We start from the raw sequence: 19,448 nt of genomic DNA, 5'->3' as shown, positions 1-19,448 counted from the left end.
CCTGCTCTGCTTTTTTAGAATTGCAGCTAATTGTTTTGTTTTTTTGGGGGGGGGAGGGAGCCTGGGGACATACACCTTTTTTACAATACAAGGCTTTGCTTTTTTTTTTTTTTTTTTTTTTTTCCCTTTTCTTGGTTCCCTTCTCTCCTCTGAATGGTTGGAGATGAGTCAGCTGAGGGAGGATGGGGATTGTGGGACAAGGTCCCTTGGTGCTGATGGGCTGAGGGGCCTGATGTGTGGGCAGACACAGTTTCCTGCAGGCTCTGGGGAGCCTCTCCTGTGACTGTGTCCTGGTGAACAGCCCGACCAATAAACCTGCTTTTCTAAAAGGATTTGTGTTGGGTTGTAATCTCCAAAGGTGCTTAGATATAAGGCTGCGTTACAGAAGACTGGAGGGAGCTTGGGAGGTAAGAGAGACTGTAGACTTGCCTCACTTGCCTTGGGTGGGGGAGTTGCATGGAGGGGAGGAATATTATCCCCACTTTGGTGATGAAGAAACATGGAGCTGGGGACCTAAGCAGGCAGCCTGGCTCCACAGTCTGGTAAGGGTCTCAGTGTGTCTGGATCCACTTCCCTGGCATCAGGCTTTAGCTTTCCAGATACTCCTGTTACTCTACTCAGTCTGAGCTGCCCCCAAAGACATACTTCAGACTCACAGGCCTATACGAGGTGGCCTAGGGGAGGGAAGAAGCTCGGACTGCTGAATATCATAGAGAAAGGCCTCTAGGCTTGTTAGATTGCCAGTCACAGCCACACAGCCCACAATCCTAACGTGGGCACCCGTTTCATCATGCAGCCTCTCAGGCTCCCCGCAGTGGTTCCACCTGCCTATAGGTGATGAATTTCCTAGAACAATGGGACCACATTCTCCTGTGGGATCTTCCTGTATCAGAATCACCTGGGAAGGGGTGTCCCTAATAAAAACAATGTCATTTCTTTTCTTTTTTAAAGATTTATTTTTATTTATTTATGCATGCAAGAACTGGAGTGCAGGCCAGAGGTGGGGTATGGGGGATGAGAGGATTCACTAGAGACAGAGTGGGGAGCAGAACAGATGGATCTACTGAAATGTACTGCTGAGGGGAGCAGTGGGCAAGGCAGGAGAGGTCTGCTGCACCATGGGGGTCAGCTCCCTGGCCAGGGATGGAACTCAGGCCAATGAGGTGACAGTGATGGAGGAAAGGAGATAGAAGGTTAAGAACCTAACTCACACAGGAGGTAGGGGTAGAAGGGATGAGCATAATACATTAACCCAGTTATAGAAACCAAGACCCTTAGGCATCAACACCCAGATCAGGAGGTGCAACACCCAGAAACTATCAGACTGCTATAGGGAGTGTCAGGGGCACAAACCATCCACCCACAAAAATGAGCCCCTCCCTGAAGATGGTAAAACTTAACACAGCCCTCACAACGGGGCAGCACGCCATCTGCCCACCTGTGACTATGCAGGTGCTTCCTTTCACCAACTTGCTCCCTCCGCAGGGCAGCAGCCACCTGCCTGCCCATGACCTGCCTGCCCATGCCGGGACTTCTCCTCACTCACCTCCCTCAGTGGAGGCAGTTCTCCTCAATGCTGCCCACCTGCAACCATGCAGGCCTCTCAGCAAACCTGTCCCTTTCAGGGCAGCTCTTCCTGCTCGCTTGTGTCTATGCAAGTGTCTTTTACTATCCTATCCCTTTTTTAATAAACCCGCTCTTTAAATATAGATATAGATATAGATATAGATATAGGTATAGACATATAGATATACCATCTGTCTCGTGGAGAAACCAGCTGTGTGCCGCCGAAACGGGAGCTCTGGTGAAATCTTTGCCAGCGTGAACCGAAGGACCCAGCACTCCAAGAAACCTTCAATAGCACTGAGGCTTAACCCCTAGGTCACCAGGGAGCACCCCCGCCACACCCCGCAAAATAATGTCATTTCTAGGGCTGGATCCCTGCCCCCTGCCACTAGCTCCAATAAGCGGAGTCCCTCCTCCTGAGCCACACATCTCCTCTGATTCTCCTGCCCTTGCTCCCAGCAGCAAACACAGCTGAGTTCAGAGTTCTAACTCTCCCACAGAAGGTTGGCTTCCCACCAAAGCAAATGGAAACTGGTGCTAAAAATTCAGGGCCTGGGAACTTCCCTTTTAGGAAAGACTTACCAAGACTCCTTCTTCCTCTGGGATCCAAATGTGCAGCTGTGTGAAGTAGGGAATGACATCAAGATACCAGTTGTGGAGTGATAAACCCAAGGGAAACCAGGAAAGGTCTAGAATATCAGGTCCTCCTGAACTTCTCTTACCCACAGTGATCAGGCTCCTGGCCCCTCCTCCTTTGCTTCCACAAGCCACCCTCCTCCCTAATCCACCAGACTCTCAATCCCACCAGAGCTCCTTGGCAGCACCTTCCCCACCCAGTTCCAGGCCGGCTGCCGCTTTGTTAAGAACAGTCCTCTGAACAACCACTTTCCTGCTGGCCCCCGCATCAAGCTATGCCCCTTTACATCACAGTGTCAGCCGTTCTCCCAGAGTCAGAAATGAGTCCTTCCCTCTCTACATGTGGCTCTAGGGAAGATGGCCGGTCTCTGGCATTAGTGAAATATTTAGCTGACGACCAATAGGATCTGCTGGGCATTCCCAGGTCCCACATTGCAAAACATCTCTCCCACCAACTGGGCATAGGCTTGCCCCCCCACCATTAGCATTGTTTCCCTGAGTTAGAATCAGACAATGATCAGGGGTACACACTCCCAAAGTTTCCTATTAAATGTGACCTGGGAGCTAAGGAAGTTCCTCTACAACCTCAGAGTGAGTAATCAGGGCTTTAAATGGTTAAGTCCTAAGTCCTTATCCCTAAGAGGTTTACTTTCCATGAGAGTCAGGAGACCCTCTTTTGTTACCTGGAGAATCTGAACTGACTTTAGGTGTTCTTTCCAACCCATTCCCCAGATTATTATATATATATATATATATATATATATGCACCTACATACATAACAAGCACAATAATCTATATTATGTGTAGTATACATATAAGTATAATAATTATATAATAACACTATAGGTATAATAATATAGTTATAATAATATATATGTATTAAAACATAACTAACAGTTTAAACACTTGCCTCAGTTCTTACTTGTATGTGTTTCAACAAACTCTTTAGTGAGTCTGTGCAGTAGAAATGAACCACATACTTTCAGACTGTGGGCCTTTGCTCAGACGTTCCCTCTCTCTGATGGCCTCCCCCTTTCCAGCGCCCCTCCTAAACTGTCTTCTGCAGCTCCTCTGTTATATTAATCATTTCCTTTTCAGGGATCCCTGAAGTGGTCATGTCTCTTCCCCTTCTAGAACCCACCTGAAGCACAGGTTTGGGGATGAAGGTAAGCTGACTTCCCAAAGGAAATTTGGGGTGCTGCTATCAACAGAAAGGGGGAGCGGATGGTGGCAGACATGGCAGCCAATGTTCTTGCCCAGCGATGTGTATGTGATACTGCACTAGGAACCAAGAGGCTGAAAAGGCAGCACAGCCAGCCCTTGCTTTTAAAGGGTTTGCAATTAGTGGGAGAGGCAGATATTTGAAATAGCTTAAGTGAAAAAAAAAAATCTTAAAGAGATGAGTCTAAGAGAGGTAAAGCAAAATGTAATGGCAATTCACTAGAGAGGGATTAAATCTGCTTGGGGAAAATGGGAAAACTGAATGGAGGAAGGGGCTGTTAAGTGGAGATTCTAAACATGGGTAGCATTTCAAATAGATATTGTTGGAGGGTAAAGAATAATTTACTTGCTCTAGCAGTGCTTCAAATACCACTGTGCTCCTTAATGCTATTTGGTTGAAAGTATAGGAAAGGGACATAGGCCAAAAGGGGAAAAGCAGCTTTCATAAGAAGGCTGCCAAGATACACCAAGGACTCTAGCAACCACTGCCCAGCGAGGCTAGAAGGAGTAGGACTGTGGGGCTCTCCAGGGACCTCCTAGAGGGATTGATGGATGGTCCTCTCTAAAGAGCTGACATTAATGGAACTCAGCTCCAAGGGCTCCCAGGTTCTATGTCTCTCAGTTTCAAATTCCCAATTCCTGGTAGAGAGAATCTGATTAAGTCAGTTAACATCCATGTGCACCCCGGATTTCATGATCTATGGGCAGGACAGGACCATGTAATCCGGGGACCCATTCCAGTATATGATCAGGGAGGGGGTGGGGAACAATTCCCAGGAAAGCAGGACATGTGGGGCCAGGCAGCATCCAAGACATACATGTTAAAACAGTAGGTACTCAGTATATGTTGATTAAATGAAAGCAGTGACGTGGTACAGGGACGGCTCTCCAGAGGAAACAGTATGAGGAAAGCAGGAAAGCAGAAGGCATGATGGAGGGACAGTTATCAGGTTGTGAATGTTAGAACTAAAAGGGGTCTTGGGCTTCCTGGTGGCTCAAGGGGTTAAATCTCAGCACCATAAAGCTATCAGCAGCCACTGCAGCTTGATCCCCAGGCCAGGGAGCTGATCCACATGGCTCAGCAGAACTCTCCTGTCTGGCCTGCTGCTCCCCTCAGCAGTGAATTTCAGTAGATCCATTTGTTATGCTCCCCACTCTGTCTCTGGTGAATCCTCTCACCTTACCACTCCCTGCTCCCCTGCACCTCTGGCCTCCATCCCAGCTCTTGTATGCATAAATAAATAAAATCTTTAAAAAAAAAAAGAACTAGGGTCTCCCCTGGTGGCGCAGCGGTTGAGTGCTGGGCCACGAAGCTGCTCGCAGCCTCTGCAGCTCTGGTTCCATCCCTGGCCACCAGTGAGGGTCCCACACGGCGCGCAGACCTCTCCTGCCTCCCGCTGCTCCCCTCAGCAGTGTATTTCATCAGTGTGCCTGTTCTCTTCCCCGCTCTGGCTCTGGTGAATTCTCTCACCCTCCCGAGCTTCTAACTGGACCCAGTGCTTGTATAAATAAATAAATAAAATCTTAAAAAAAAAAAAAGAACTAAAAGGGGTCTTGTTTTATAGATGAGGAGCCATTTTACAGGGGAAGCTGCTGGGGATCCAGGTAAGTCATTCATCTGCATGGAGTAAGACTCAGCAGGAGACGCACAGAAGGAAAGTGGTCCTTGACATGCTCAGATAGATGAGTTTGCCAGGGGAGGGAGTTAGGGAGAGAAGATGGAACTTAGATTAAGGACAGGAGTACCCACCTTTAAGGAGGGGGGTCTTGTGGGTGTGGAAGCAGCTAAGTAGATTATGGGATGGCAGGGAGGGGGAAGGACATCTTGCTTGGGCTCAGGGCACTTTCGTAAACGTTATTTCAGGTAACTCTCATATCAGGTCCCCTCGCCCCTCAGCTCCCCCACCCCACCCGGGCAAAGCCTGACCCCTCCCTCCGGGGTTTTGTCTCTGCAGGGGTGACCAGGATTCCCACGGGTGTCCACAGCTGCTTATCTAGGACATGTGGTCCTGTCTGGGTCAGTGAAACCCCCGGAGCCAGGGGTTTAGAATTTTGAGCCAACAACCAGAGGAGCTGAACGTTTTCAGTAGCAGCTTCAAGTCAAGTCCTGACAGGGAAGGGCAGAGCTACAGCGGGACATCCTATGAACGCCCTTTGCTGAGGTTCCTGGAATTGCTGTTCCCCAAGTGTGATTATCCAACTCTTTATTAGAATTTGGGAGAGGCCTTAGTTTCCCTCCTAGTCTCCCACACCCATCCTTTCTTCTTCTTCTTTTTTTTTTTTTTGAATAAGCTAGTAAAAGTGACATTAGATATAATTTTAACTTCAGAGAGGTTATGCAATTGATTCAGGGTCACAATGCTGAAGAGATGGTGTAACAGGGTGGTCCCCAGGAAAGGGGGAGGTTCCCTGCCCCACCCAAGGGAGGGTGGAGCTGAGCAGGAAAAAGCGAAGCTGAAGAAGAGACTGAGGAAGGAAGGAGCACGTAAAGAAACTGCGCTTGTCTTTTGGTCGTGGACTGGGTGACACAGATGTGGGTGAGACCCGTGGGGAGGTGACAATGGCAGCTTTTATCTTGATGTTGATTTTGCTCTTTTCCTTCCGGGCTTGTCCGGTTGTTTGTGACCTTTTTCTGTGGGTCCCCACTGGAAGATGCTTTAGACTTGTAGCAGGCTTTGGGGCCTTGTTCTGGGCCGATCCCATATGGATGGAGTTTTACCCACGTGGGGACGGGTAACTTTGGGTGCTTCATTTAAAAACTAGTCTCTTTGCCTTACCTGTATTGTTTCCTAGTTTTATTAAAGTTCCTTCCCATTAAAGTCTCATGTGTTTTGTGTTGATGCGGCGGATGGCAGAACCCATTTAGAATAGGCAGGTTTGCGGGGCTTGGGCTACCTCTCTTCCTGTCCTATAACAATGGGACAGCTGAACAGTAGACCCTTCCAGGGCCTGGGTCTAGCCTGCCATACCACACAGTTAACTTGAGAGTATCTCCCAATCAGAAGCACTTTAATACAAACTCACAAAGGTCAGAATTATTTTTTTTATTTTTTAAAAAAGATTTATTTATTTATACATACAAGAATTAGGGTATAGGCCAGAGATGGGGGGGGGGGTAGAGGTTTCACCAGAGACAAAGGAGAACAGAACAGGTGGATCTGCAACAGGGTGGTCCCCAGGAAAGGGGGAGGTTCCCTGCCCCACCCAAGGGAGGGTGGAGCTGAGCAGGAAGAAGAGAAGCTGCAGAAGAGACTGAGGAAGGAAGGAAGCAGGATGGAGCCAGGAGACCTGGAGGAGGCGCATGGAGCCTAGAGACACGTGAAGAAACTGCGCTTATCTTTTGGTCGTGGACTGGGTGACACAGATGTGGGTGAGACCCGTGGGGAGGTGACAATGGCAGCTTTTATCTTGATGTTGATTTTGCTCTTTTCCTTCCGGGCTTGTCCGGTTGTTTGTGACCCTTTTCTGTGGGTCCCCACTGGAAGATGCTTTAGACTTGTGGCAGGCTTTGGGGCCTTGTTCTGGGCCGATCCCATATGGATGGAGTTTTACCCACGAGGGGACGGGTAACTTTGGGTGCTTCATTTAGAAACTAGACTCTTTGCCTTTCCTGTATTGTTTCCTAGTTTTATTAAAGTTCCTTCCCATTAAAGTCCCATGTGTTTTGTGTTGATGCGGCGGATGGCAGAACCCATTTAGAATAGGCAGGTTTGCGGGGTTTGGGCTGCCCCTCTCCCTGTCCTATAACAGATCTACTGAAATGCACTGCTGAGGGGAGTAGCCGGTGAGACAGATAGGGGAGTTCTGCTGCACCATGTGGGTCAGCTCCCAGGCCAGAGATCAAACTCATGTCCAAGTGGCTGATGAGAGCTTGACAGAGCTGAGACTTTAACCCCCGGACCCCCAGGGAGGCCCATAAGCAAAGCTTTTGCATAAGAAATCCAGAGCACCAACTACATTTTTCTCATTGTATCATGCACTGGGGAAACAAGGGAGGACCAAATAGGCAAGATCTATTTTCCTGGAACTGATAGTATAATGAGAAAGATAGGTAAGAAACTATAAACAGATAAATAAAGTAAGGATTGTGAAAAAGTTCCATATGAAAGAGGATATAGAGATAAACCAGCTGCAGGTGACTTTAGGTGGGGTTAGTTAGACAAAGCCTGTCTAAGAAGTTGAGACCAGAAGGATAAGGAAATAACCATGCAAAAGCTGAAGAAGGAAAAAGGAGTGGCATATGCAAAAGGCCCTGTGGTGGGAAATGACTTGCTGGAATTTAGAGGACAGATGGAGGTTGGTGTGGGAGGTAGATCGTGAAGGGATCCTGAGTCCCCTAGGAAACCATTAAGAGAATGAGGGCCTCCTTGGTGACGCAAGGGGTTAAGCACAGCACCGTGAGGCTATCCACAGCCTCTGCAGCCCAAATTCAATCCCTGGCTGGCCAGAGAGCTGCCCATATGGTGCAGCGGACCTCTCTTGTCTCACCCACTACTCCCCTTAGCAGTGCATTTCAGTAAACCCATCTGTTCTGCTCCCTACTCTGTCTCTGGTGAGTCCTCTTACCCACTGTACCTCTAGCCTCGGCCCCTGTTCTTCTATGCAAAAATAAATAAAATCTTTAAAAAAACAAAATAATAGCATCATTCATTTTGCTTATGAATCTGTAATCTGGGGGAGGCTCAGTAAAAGTGGCTCATCTCTGTTCCATTTGCACTATAGGGATGGCTTGTAATTTAGGGACTGGAGTCACCTGCAAGCTGGTTCAGCTGTACCTGATGCTTGCTGTGTTGGGCCGTCACTAGACTGTTGCCAGGACACCTTCAGGTGGCTCAACAGATAGCTTGGGCTTCCTCACAACATGGTGGCTACATTCTAAGATGAGTGTCTCAAGAGAAAATCGCCTTCTATGACTTAACGTCAGAAGTCAAGCAATATCATTTCTACTGTACTCTGTTAGAAGTAAGTCACTCAGAGAAGGAATTAACTCTATGTTTTGATGAAATAGTGTCAAAGTATTTGTGGACATGTTTATAAATCACCATAATCTTGCCAGACTTCCACACTGCTGTTTTCCACTTGATGGGTGGAGAATGGAAGCTTTATCTTGGACCCTTCCTTGGGAATCCAAAAGGAAGGTTAGACCTGGAGATATAGTTAAGGAAAAACAACTATTCAGGTTCTTGAATTATTCCCACTTGGATTTAAATCCTGGCTGTGCCATTTACCAGCTTTGTGTTCTTGGGTAGGTCACTTAATGTTGGCTAAGCCTCACTTTCACCATCTGTAAAATCACAGTACCCTCCTCATGGGATTACTGTAAGGAGTAAATGAGTTTAGAGATGAGTTACACAGACATGCATAGAACAGTGAATAGTGCAGAGTAAACCACAAGTATTAGCAATTGCTGATATGATTAACACATTTATTGGTATTTAATGAACTCAGTCTTAGGTGAGTTCTGGGTAGATGCTAGATGCTGGGATTATGAACATGAGCACAAAGGAGTTCAAAATTTAGGGAGAGATGTTTTTCAAGCATGTGGGCAGAGGATCCAGGCTTTGGAGTGAGCCAGCCCTGGTTCTCATTCTGAGTACCTTAACTGTGGGACTCTAGACCAATCTTTCACTTTCCAAGTGTTATTATCCTCAGTTGAAAATGATCATAATAATTATACCTACTTTACTGGGTTCCGGTGAGAAAATCTATGTAAAAAGTTTAGCACAGTTCCTGGAACATGATGAGTACTTAATAAATGTTAATTATTACTTATATTTCTCAGGAAGTAGGCTGATAAATGGATTCATTACAGTTCAAGGTGTAGAATGCTTTATAGTCATATGTCACTGAATGATGGAGATCTTTCTGAGAGATACCTCCTTAGGCGATTTCCTCCTGTGAATGTCAGTGTGTCACTACACAGGCCTAGCTGGCAAAGCCTACTACACGCCTGGGCATATGTGGCATACACAGCCTGTTGGGATCACCATCACACACGTGGCCCATCCTTGAGTGGAACATCCTTAAAGGGTGCCTGACTGTACTAGCTGGGGAGACAACCTGCTCCAGAAGCCCAGCAGAAGAAGAAATGATGAACTTTGCTTCCTGGCAAAGTTCTAGGAAAGCCCAGACGAGGAGGTGTTGAAACTGGACTTTGAAGACAAGTGTTTTCAAGTGGGGAATGAGGAAAGAAGCTCGGCCAAGGCATGAAGGGACAGAAGGGCTTGACATGCTTGCAGGAGTGGTAAATTCAACACGGAAGCGTAAGGAGTGTAGGATGAGGGGGTGGCTCTGAAAGGGGAGTTCAGATCAAAGCATTGGCTCGAGTGCTGGGGTGCCCCTCTCCCTGCCCTGTAACAAGAAGATTCGAGAAACTGCCATCTTTAAGCCAATGGGACTAGACAGAGTATTGAGAAATGCCAGTGGCAAGCTCTGGAGAGAGGTTTTATAGGTGGAATAGATAAACTCAAGAGTAGATTTTACAAGTGAATGGGAGGGAATCAAGGTCAGCTGCTGAGGAGTCAAGGGAGGAGGACAGCATTTGAGTGGATGGACCAAGGTTAGGGGATGTAGATCCCAAAAGCTCTGGCTCTGAACGACCTGGCCTACATCTGAGTAACTCTACGATCTTGAAATTGTCATACCATTTTGGTCTTAGTTTTCTGTCAGTTAATACTTCGGCCTCTCCTATCTGCTGCACATAGTTGTTATGAGAAAGAAAAAAGTTAGCGAGTGTATAAGTGCTTTGAGTAAAAAAATTACTAGGCCCTATGTTATTCGGGAGGCAGGTGACTGCCTGGGATAGCTTAGCTAATGCAGTCAGGTCAGGTGGAAGGGGGGGGATACTTATTGTGGGTTGAAAATACACACAATGACCAACACTCATGCATTACAGATAACTACAGATAACTACAGTGATTTCCAGGCTGGGCTGGTCTAAGGAAGGGCAACGTGACTCTCAATCCCACCACCAGTTGCTCCTCTCACTTGGCTCTGAGTGGTCCAAACGTCCAAGTCCAGAATCTTGGGCCAGGTTTCAGGGATCTGGGAAAGCATGTGAATTTGTGAGTATACGTTCATGCTGTGTATTTCTGGGGCTGAAATCCATAGTCTCCAGCACACTCTTAGAAGGATTTGTGACTGCCCCAAAGGTTAAGTGTCATTGATTTTTCTCACCAGAAATTAATAAGAATAGCCATCCTTTGGGAGGTCTGGTGGGGAAAGGGAGATTTTAATTTTAATTTTTGACTTCTCTGAAAATTGTCTGGACCCTCCAGCCATGAGCATGTATTAGTTTTATTGAGAAAACAAAAACAAAAACAGGGGTTATTTAGGTGGTGAACAAAAGCTGTTTAGATTTCATCCTTACCTTTCTTTGTATTTAGCAAACAACAAACACTAATAGATGTTGTTTTTAAAACCCTGATAGCATCAGCACACACACACATACAAATCACTCAATTAATTATATAAAGTACCACCTCTATTATGTCAGGTAAAGTGCCCACATTTCCTATAAACTAGGGCTTCAAGGCAGTAAAACTTGGCGTTTGCAGGAGACCAGGTCAAAAGAAAAAGAGAGGCAAGTATTTCAACTCAGACGCATGACAACGTGTATACGTGTCAGTCTTCACAAGTACCGTTTCTGCTCTCTCGAGAACCAGCCAAGGGCGACCCGTGGGCCTTTGATGCTTGAAGCGACCGAACGCAGCAGGACAGGGTTAAATCCACTACCCTCTCCCCACGCACTCTAGTAATTACTCTATTTTCACGTCATGTTTCCGGCTGTGTGTGTCGCGGCTCACGCACCAGCGTAAGTTCAAAGCACAGAGGAGACACCCATGTTCTTCATGCAGTCGCCAGAAACCCAGAGCAGGCGTCGGGCCCCAGAGGACCCGGCGATGCCTGGGGACTGTCTCACTGGCTGACTCCCACGTGGTAAGTGGCTCCCAACCTCGCCCCCACGTGGGCCCTACCAAAGGCCAGGAAAAGGGAGCGCAGGCAGAAGAGAGCCGCCGCATCAGGGGCATTTAAAGTGTCTTGACGTCACGCACTGCCAGGAACTCAGCTGAGTTTTCAGCAGGACATTCCGGTCATCTTCCTTCCCTCCCCCTGGCTTCCGTGCCCAGGGCCTTGGCTCTGCCCCCGCCGTCGCGGAGGGAGGAGCAGCGGGCCCTCAGAACAGCCAGCGTGGGGGCGTTCCCAGCCGTCGGATGGCCCCGCCCTTTCTCCCAGGGGCTCTCCTCATTGGTCGGTGGGTGGGGCTTCCGGAGCGCCGTCCTTGAATCAGGACCGCTGGGTGGCCCACAAAACTGGCCGTCTGATTAATTATGCAGGAGCGGGGTGTCCCGGCCGGGCGGGGGCTGGGCGGGGATTGGCTGGAGGGGCTGTAATTCAGCGGTTTCCGGAGCTGCGGCGGCGTAGACGGGGAGGGGGAGCTGGGGGTTCCGACGTCGCGGCGAAGGCAGCGAGCCGAACCGGATCCGCGACGAGCACCCCGGCGAGGCGCTCTCTCGGCGTTGGCTCGGCGAGGCCCGCGACTCGAGGGAGCCCGGCGCCCGCACCCGGCGTGAGTGCTGCCCCGGCCTGTCGGGCCTCAGCCGGAGAAACAGGTGACGGGGCTGAAGGGTGGGGTCGCACCCCGGCCGCCCCCCAGCCCGGGCGCCCCGGGGGGGCGGGGGACCGGGGGTCTCCGGGGCGTTTGGGGGAGCTGTGGATGGACGCTTCAGCGGGGCGGGGGGGCACGAGGAGACGCGGGGGGCGCGCTGGAGGAGCAGCCCCCGGGGATGACAGGAGCGGGCCTGGGACGGGGCCGGGCGCTGGAAGGAAGTTTCGTTCTTCGGAAAAAGGGGGAGACGCCGGGGAAGAGACGGGGCTCGAGGGGGAGCGCCGTGGGGTGAGGGCACTTTAGGGTGGGGATAGCAGGAGTGAGGGACGTCCCCCGACTTCCTGCTCCCCGGGGCTCGGGGGACATTCCGGCCGCAGGGGCGACGGTCACTCCAGGGGAGCTCTCGGGGGGTGGGGGTTGAAGGGAGTCGCCTCCCCTCCTCCCCGCGGGCCGGGCAGCTCCTGGCTGAGCCACTTCCTGAGCCTGGCCCGATTCCGGCTTCTCCGGAGCCAGCCGTGCCCTTCTGGAGGTAGAGAGAGGTGTCTTCTCGCAGCCTCACCGGCTGTCTGGTTGTGGGTAGGATTATTGCATAAGAAGCAAGTTTCCTGTAGGGAAATTGACAGTCTTGTACTCTTTCTAAATTTCCTCCCGTCTTTTTCCAGGTTAAGCCTCGCTTCCCTCCCCTCTTAAAAAACAAAACCAAAATATGACCCCTATCAAGCCAGTTCTAGAATGATATAAATGAAATAAACCTATTTTTTTCTTCTTGACATTGTTCTTTTACAAACACCTGGTAAACTCGGCCGGTAGATAAATAATTGAGCTTTTGCTTTTACTGGATTGTGGTGTTGCTTAATTGCATAGGGCAGAACGAACCAATCCAGAGTGGGAGTTTTCTGTCTCAGAGCCAAGGTCTCGGGTAAATGCAGAGGAGAGGGAAACAAAGACTGGCTGGGCTTGGCAAAGCCATGTGTGCAAACTTTACCTGTGTTTGGGGGTGTGTGGTTGTGCCTAAATGAACAAAATCCAAACCGTCAGCCTACTTGTTTTTTCCGTGCTTAGTACATATCACACTTGTGTTCTGTCAAGTGGGTGTGTGGTGTTGACAGATTTTTTTCTTATTAAAAATATACATAGTGTGTACCTGCTGGTTTGTGTGTGTGCATCTAAAGGATATTCTGTGTATGCTTGTAAATTTAAAATCAGAACAGTAAATTATCTCAGTTTCTATGTGAATTTAGAATGTGGTATGCCTTGATTCAGCCAAAAGTCTATTTTCTATTAAATATGTCTGTGTTCCCTGAGCAACACATTTATTTCCTTATTATGTGTGCCAGACTGGAGTATTAGCAGAATTTTTTTGTCAGACATTTGCATGGTGGATGGGAAAAAGAGTTTGCAACATAGAAAAAAAATTGGGGGGGGTACATGTTGGAGGATTGATCTGTGTCTCTATATTTGTAGCACATTCACCACAAAGAACCACTAGCAAAGTCATGAATCTTATTTTCACATGAGGAAGAAGAGCTGTTTAAATATCTGCAGCTATGACTTGACCCATAAAGGGTAGATAGTTTATGTAATATTAGTCCCATTTTGCAGATGAGGAAAATTGAGGCCAAAGGAAACAGGTAGTTGCAGAAGGCTGTAGAGGTCCATAATGGTAGAACTTAAACCTTTTGCTTATTTCGTATTCTTTTGACTGTCTATGCTTAAGTATTAGGTCTTTTTAAAAAAAATTTTTTTTAAAGATTTATTTATTTATACAAGAACTGGGGTACAGTCAGAGGCGCAGGAGGGTGAGAGAATTCATCAGAGACAGAGCAGGGAGCAGAACAGGCAGACAGATTGAAAGCACTGCTGAGGGGAGCAGCGGGTGAGACAGGAGAGGTATGTTGCCCCATGTGGATAGCTCCCTGGCTGGCCGGGAATTGAACCCATGCTGCAGAGGCTGTGGACAGCTTCACAATGCAGCGCTCAACCCGCTGTGCCACCGGGGATGCCCCTAAGTATTAGATCTTGACTTACAATGAATTTGGCCTCCTGGGAAAGATGTCAGTGAAATTCTAACATTTATCTGGACAGTGAAAGAAGACTAAGACTCTACAGAAGATGTTTGAAAAACAGGTGGAAAACAAGTGTAAGGGTTAGCTTAGGTTGTCTTCCTATCTAGCAGCTGTGCCTAATTTAGGAAGTAATTAACTTTGTATTTGGCAGGGTTTGCCTTCAGAATTTAGCTATCTGCTAATGGAAGGAACTATTTATTTAGGCAAACTTACAGGTGAAGGACAGTTGTGACTTAAATGCATTTAAACCAAAGTGCTTTGTTGCTTTATTAGAACTCATTTATGTCTCCAGAAAGTTGCTTTTTCCTCCCTGCCTGTGTGTTTTCACATTCAGGATGTGGATGGGGCAGAAATAGAGACTATCAATCCAGATGTGAGTCCAAGGCAGGTGGTGTACAAATCAACAAATATTTTGCAACTTGCTCTGAAGAATAAGATGCCTTGTTCGTAGAACTTTCAATCTCCTGAGGACACTTGGTAAATGCTTTGTCCATACATAATGTCCTCAAGAGAATCATGCTAGTGGTGTCCAACAAGGTAGGCTACTATAGATTTAAAAAATACAGCCCAGATATAGAACATCTTTTTTTTTTAAAAAAAAAAAAAGATTTAGTTTTTATTTATGCATACAAGAACTGGGGTGTAGGCCAGAGATGTGGGGGGTGAGAAGGTTCACCAGAGACAATGGGAAGCAGAACAGGCAGATCTACTGAAATACACTGCTGAGGGGAACTTTGGGCTAGACAAGGTCTGCTACGCCATGTGGGTTAACTCCCCGGCTGGCCTGGGCTCAAACTCATGCTGCAGTGCCTGCAGATAGCTTAATAGCGCTCACTTTAACCCCTGTGCCACCAGGGAGGCCCCTAGAACGTTTCTTTTTTTATGGAAAGTTCTGTTGGACAGAGCTGTACTCTCTTGGCGCTATAGGTCTTCAGAGGAAAGAAAGGTTATGAGGCCTGGAGTTGTCTAGGAAGTTTTCTTGCCAAAGGAGAGATTTGTTCTGGGCTGGGATTAATGGTTGCGATTTGAATGGAATAAAGAATGTGGGGTGAGGAGGTATATGGGGTGAGAAAGTGATATGGTAACAACTAAACCTGGTAGATTAAGAGGATAATTAGGAGGGGAGTACCTACCTATAAAAGACCTTACTTGAATGCAAGCATAAGGAATTTCAGTTTTGTTCTTTTATAGGAGAAGCTTTTAAAAGCTTTTTGAGGCTGAGTACTGGCATTTAGTCATGTGCTCCTACTGTGTGTGAGCACAGACTTGGTTGGGGTAATTTGCCCAGTCAGTCAGTGCATGTGGTCTCCGCTTCGGGACTTGTGATTGAGGCTGCCTTGTAAACTGGGCCAGAACCCAAGGAGATGTGTTCTGATTTGGGTGCTGTGGAGGTGTGTTCTGAATTGATGCATAAGTGTGATTAAGTATATATTAAGTATAGAAGTGTTTCTGGAGTATTTTTAATCAGCTACAAATGATCACTCACATTTTGTCTTCCATATTTAAAAAATTTTACTGTGGCTTTTGGTTCATTCATAAAATACATCAAAAGAGCACTTGAGGGTTATCCCGAAGAACGCCTGGTGTCCTGGAGCAGCCTTGGTGTGGTCTAACTGGATGACATCACTGGGCTGTTTCAGTCTTTGCTGGTTATGGTAAGAAGAGTTACTATTGTGGTTTCAGACTTGTTGCTAGGAACCTTGGCTTAGTATGGTGCACTTTAGTTGGGAGGGCCAGATGGTAATTTGGTGAAAACTGAAATGTTTCCAGTTTTAAAAAGGAATAGCATATGGTAGAATGAATTCTACTATGGTCAGTTCCCATCATGTTAGGATTATTATGACCCTTAGCTCAGATCAGCAAACACTGTATATGGATAGCCAATTATTGTGCTAGGCAGGACCCATGGATAGTGAAAGATGGTGTCTGTTTTCATAGAATTGGAGGTGATGTTCTAGCTCCCAAGGTGTGTGCAGCGTAGGTATGGGCTCAGGGGCAGGGGAGATGATAGGGTAGTGGTTCAAGGCTCAGGCTCTGTGAGATAATGCCAGGGAAATGCTTAGCATAATGCCTGGCATACCTCAGAACTCCTTAAGTCTTAGTTTTTATTAAATGCTCAAGTAAAGAGCATCATTCTCTTTAAGGATGAGAGGAAGGCTTTATCATGGAAGGACTTTAGCAGATAGGAACACCTGAATAGGGCTTTATAGGATGAGTAGGAATTCTGGCAAAGCTGAGTGGTTATCAGTTGCATTCAAGGCTGAGGAACCATGTGTGTGCAGAGGTTTAAAACTGCATCGTATCTAAAACTTTTTTTAAAAAAGATTTATTTATTTATTTATACAAGCACTGGGTATAGTCAGAAGTACGGGAGGGTGAGAGAATTCACCAGAGCCAGAGCAGGGGGCAGAACAGGCAGACTGACGAAATACACTGCTGAGGGGAGCAGCAGGTGCGGCAGGAGAGGTCTGTGCGCTAACTCGGGATCGAACTGGCGCTGCAGAGGCTGCCGGCAGCTTCACAGCCCAGCGCTTAACCGCTGCACCACCAGGGAGGCCCTAAAACTTTTCTTAATTGAGGAGAACTGTGGGGAAAGGAAGGCTGCAGAGCTACAACCCTTAGTCCTTCTATTAATTATTAGGTTCACATGTCATTAAAATAAGTCACTTTGTCCTGCTCATAAAAGTAATAATTGCGGGGCCTCCCTGTTGGCGCAAGGTGTTAAGACGCAACCTGTGAAGCTATCTGCAGCCACTGCAGCACAAGTTCAATCTCCGGCCAGGAAGCTACCCACATGGTGCAACGGACCTCTCCTGACTTGTCTGCTGCTCCCTTCAGCAGTGTATTTCAGTCAGTCTGCCTGTTCTGTTCCCCACTCTGTCTCTGGTGAGTCACCTCCCGCAACCCCTCTCACCCCCCGCACTTCTAGCCTGCACCCTTTTCTTTTATACATAAATAAATTTTTAAAAAATAAATAAAAGTAATAATTGCTCTTGCAAAACAGTTTAAATGTATAGACATAGAAATTATGAATATCTTATATCCTGATAATAGTATGGTGTATATTTCTCCAGATGTTTTGCGACTTTCTCTACCGATCAATATGTCTTAGATAGATGTATCCCAAATTACTTTTTTTTTTTAATAGAGGCATGTTTTATTTATTTATTTGTTTGTTTGTTTGTTTATATATGCACTGGGTACAGTCAGAAGCACGGGAGGGTGAGAGAATTCACCAGAGCCAGAGCGGGGAGCAGAGCAGGCAGAAGGACCAAAGTATACCGCTGAGGGGAGCAGCGGGGGGCAGGAGAGGTCTGCGTTTGTGGGACCCTCCTCCGGTGGCCAGGAAGCAGCCGGGGATCGAACCGGCACCGCAGAGCCTGTGGGCAGCTTTGCAACCCAGCGCTCAACTGCTGTGCCACTGGGGAGGCCCCCAAATTACTTTTTAACAGCTTAGTACAAATAATAGAAAAGGCAGATCTGCCTCCCAAATTTGGTTTGGACTCTCTCTTTTCCACTACCCCTTCTAGGCTAAATGACTTTTCTGATCATTGAACTTTCTTTACCTGACCTTTGACTTTTTATTTTTTTTTTTAACTTTTTTTTTTTTAAGATTTATTTATACACGCACTGGGCACAGTCAGAAGAGCCGGAGGGTAAAAAATTCACCAGAGCCAGAGGGGAGAGCAGAGCAGGCAGACTGATGAAGTACACTGCTGAGGGGAGCAGCGGGCGGCAGGAGAGGTCTGCGCACCATGTGGGACCCTCGCCCCGCGGCCGGGGATCGAACTGGTGCTGCAGAGGCTGCGGGCAGCTTCGCAACCCCAGCGCTCAACTGCCGCGCCACTGGGGAGGCCCACCTTTGACTTTTTAACTATATAGGACAAGGAACTTATTTTTTGAGCTTTTCTAAGGTAACTGCTGTTGCTATGTCAAAATGCTTGGGCACCGTGTTTAAGGGGTTTCATGGTCCAAAGTGGCTACAGTAGTTAAAAAATATGGGCTGTGAGGTCAGACTCTTGGGCTCTCAACCCAGGTCCCCACCTCTTAGATCTTGGTACAGTTGCTTTAACTTCTCTGGATTTTAATTTCTCTAGTTATAAAAAATGCAGGTATCCAATCCTCTTGTAGGGTAGTCACGGGATTGATTAAACTAATTAATGCAACTACTTTGCACAGTAACTGGCAGATGGCAAAAATTCAAGTGCTAATATTTACTATTAAAAACTGCGGTATCTCTCTAACTACAAGGTCAGGCAAGTTATGACTCAGGGTAGGCATTAGTGACACAAAGGGAGGTAGGAGTAATTGGGAGAGTCTAACCTAATAGGAAAAAACAAAATGAACAGAGACCAGGGGTTTTTACATTGTGGTGGAGGAGATGGGGACTATCACGAAAAAGGCCAGGCAAACTCCGTAGTCCTGTTAACACATAGTCCTGTTAACACACAGTCTTGTTAACACGCAAAAGGCCAGGCAAACTCCATAGTCCTGGTAACACAAATACCCATGTAGCAAGTCTCTGCATCTTCCCAAAGCTATGATGGTGGCTCTTTTATTTTAAGTGATATTTATTTATTTTTGAAGATTTATTTATTTATGCATACAAGAACTGGGGTGGGGGTGAGAGGATTGATCAGAGACATAGCGGGGAACAGAACAGGCAGACTGACTGAAATACACTGCTGAGGGGAGCAGCGGGCGAGTCAGGAGAGGTCTGCTGTGCCATGTGGGTAGCTCCTTGGCTGACTGGGGAATCAAACTCGTATTGCAGGGCTGTGGATTGCTTCATGGTGCTGTCCTTAACCCCTTATGCCACCAGGAAGACCCTTAAGTGATATTTAGCACATATATTCCCACTAAGGGTTTTGAACAATTCTTTGGAGTTCTTCGTAATGTAAAAGAATGCAGATGATAGTGAAGGTTTGAGGGCTAGAGGAGTGGTTCAAGTTTGGTGTGTTTCAGGAAGTCAAAGGGGGAACCTTATTTTGAGTCAGGCAAGGAAGGTGGGACAGCATAAAGTTTGGGGGGAGGCAGCATCCTAGGTGGAGTGGATCATCTGTCTGAGGCTGGGAGGGGACGCAGTGTGTACCCCTGGGCTTTAATCAGGTACCCCTTCACGTCTGTGTGCATGTCAAAGAGTGCGCATGTTTTCGTTGGAGGAACAGTGCTCTGTTTTCCTGTCCTGTAACTTTCCTTTGCAAACTAATCCTGTATTCTAATAAGCCTGTGGTTAAGAAGAACCAGTCGGTTCCATGAAACCGGTTCTCTCACACCAAGTTTTGGATGGGGGAAGGCAAGAAAGGAAAGGCCTCCCAGTGACTTTTTTAGCAGAAATGTGGGGCGGGAG

This window comes from Talpa europaea (assembly GCF_964194135.1).
Source record: "Talpa europaea genome assembly, chromosome: 7".
NCBI lineage: Eukaryota > Metazoa > Chordata > Mammalia > Eulipotyphla > Talpidae > Talpa > Talpa europaea.
This window is presented reverse-complemented; position numbering follows the sequence as displayed.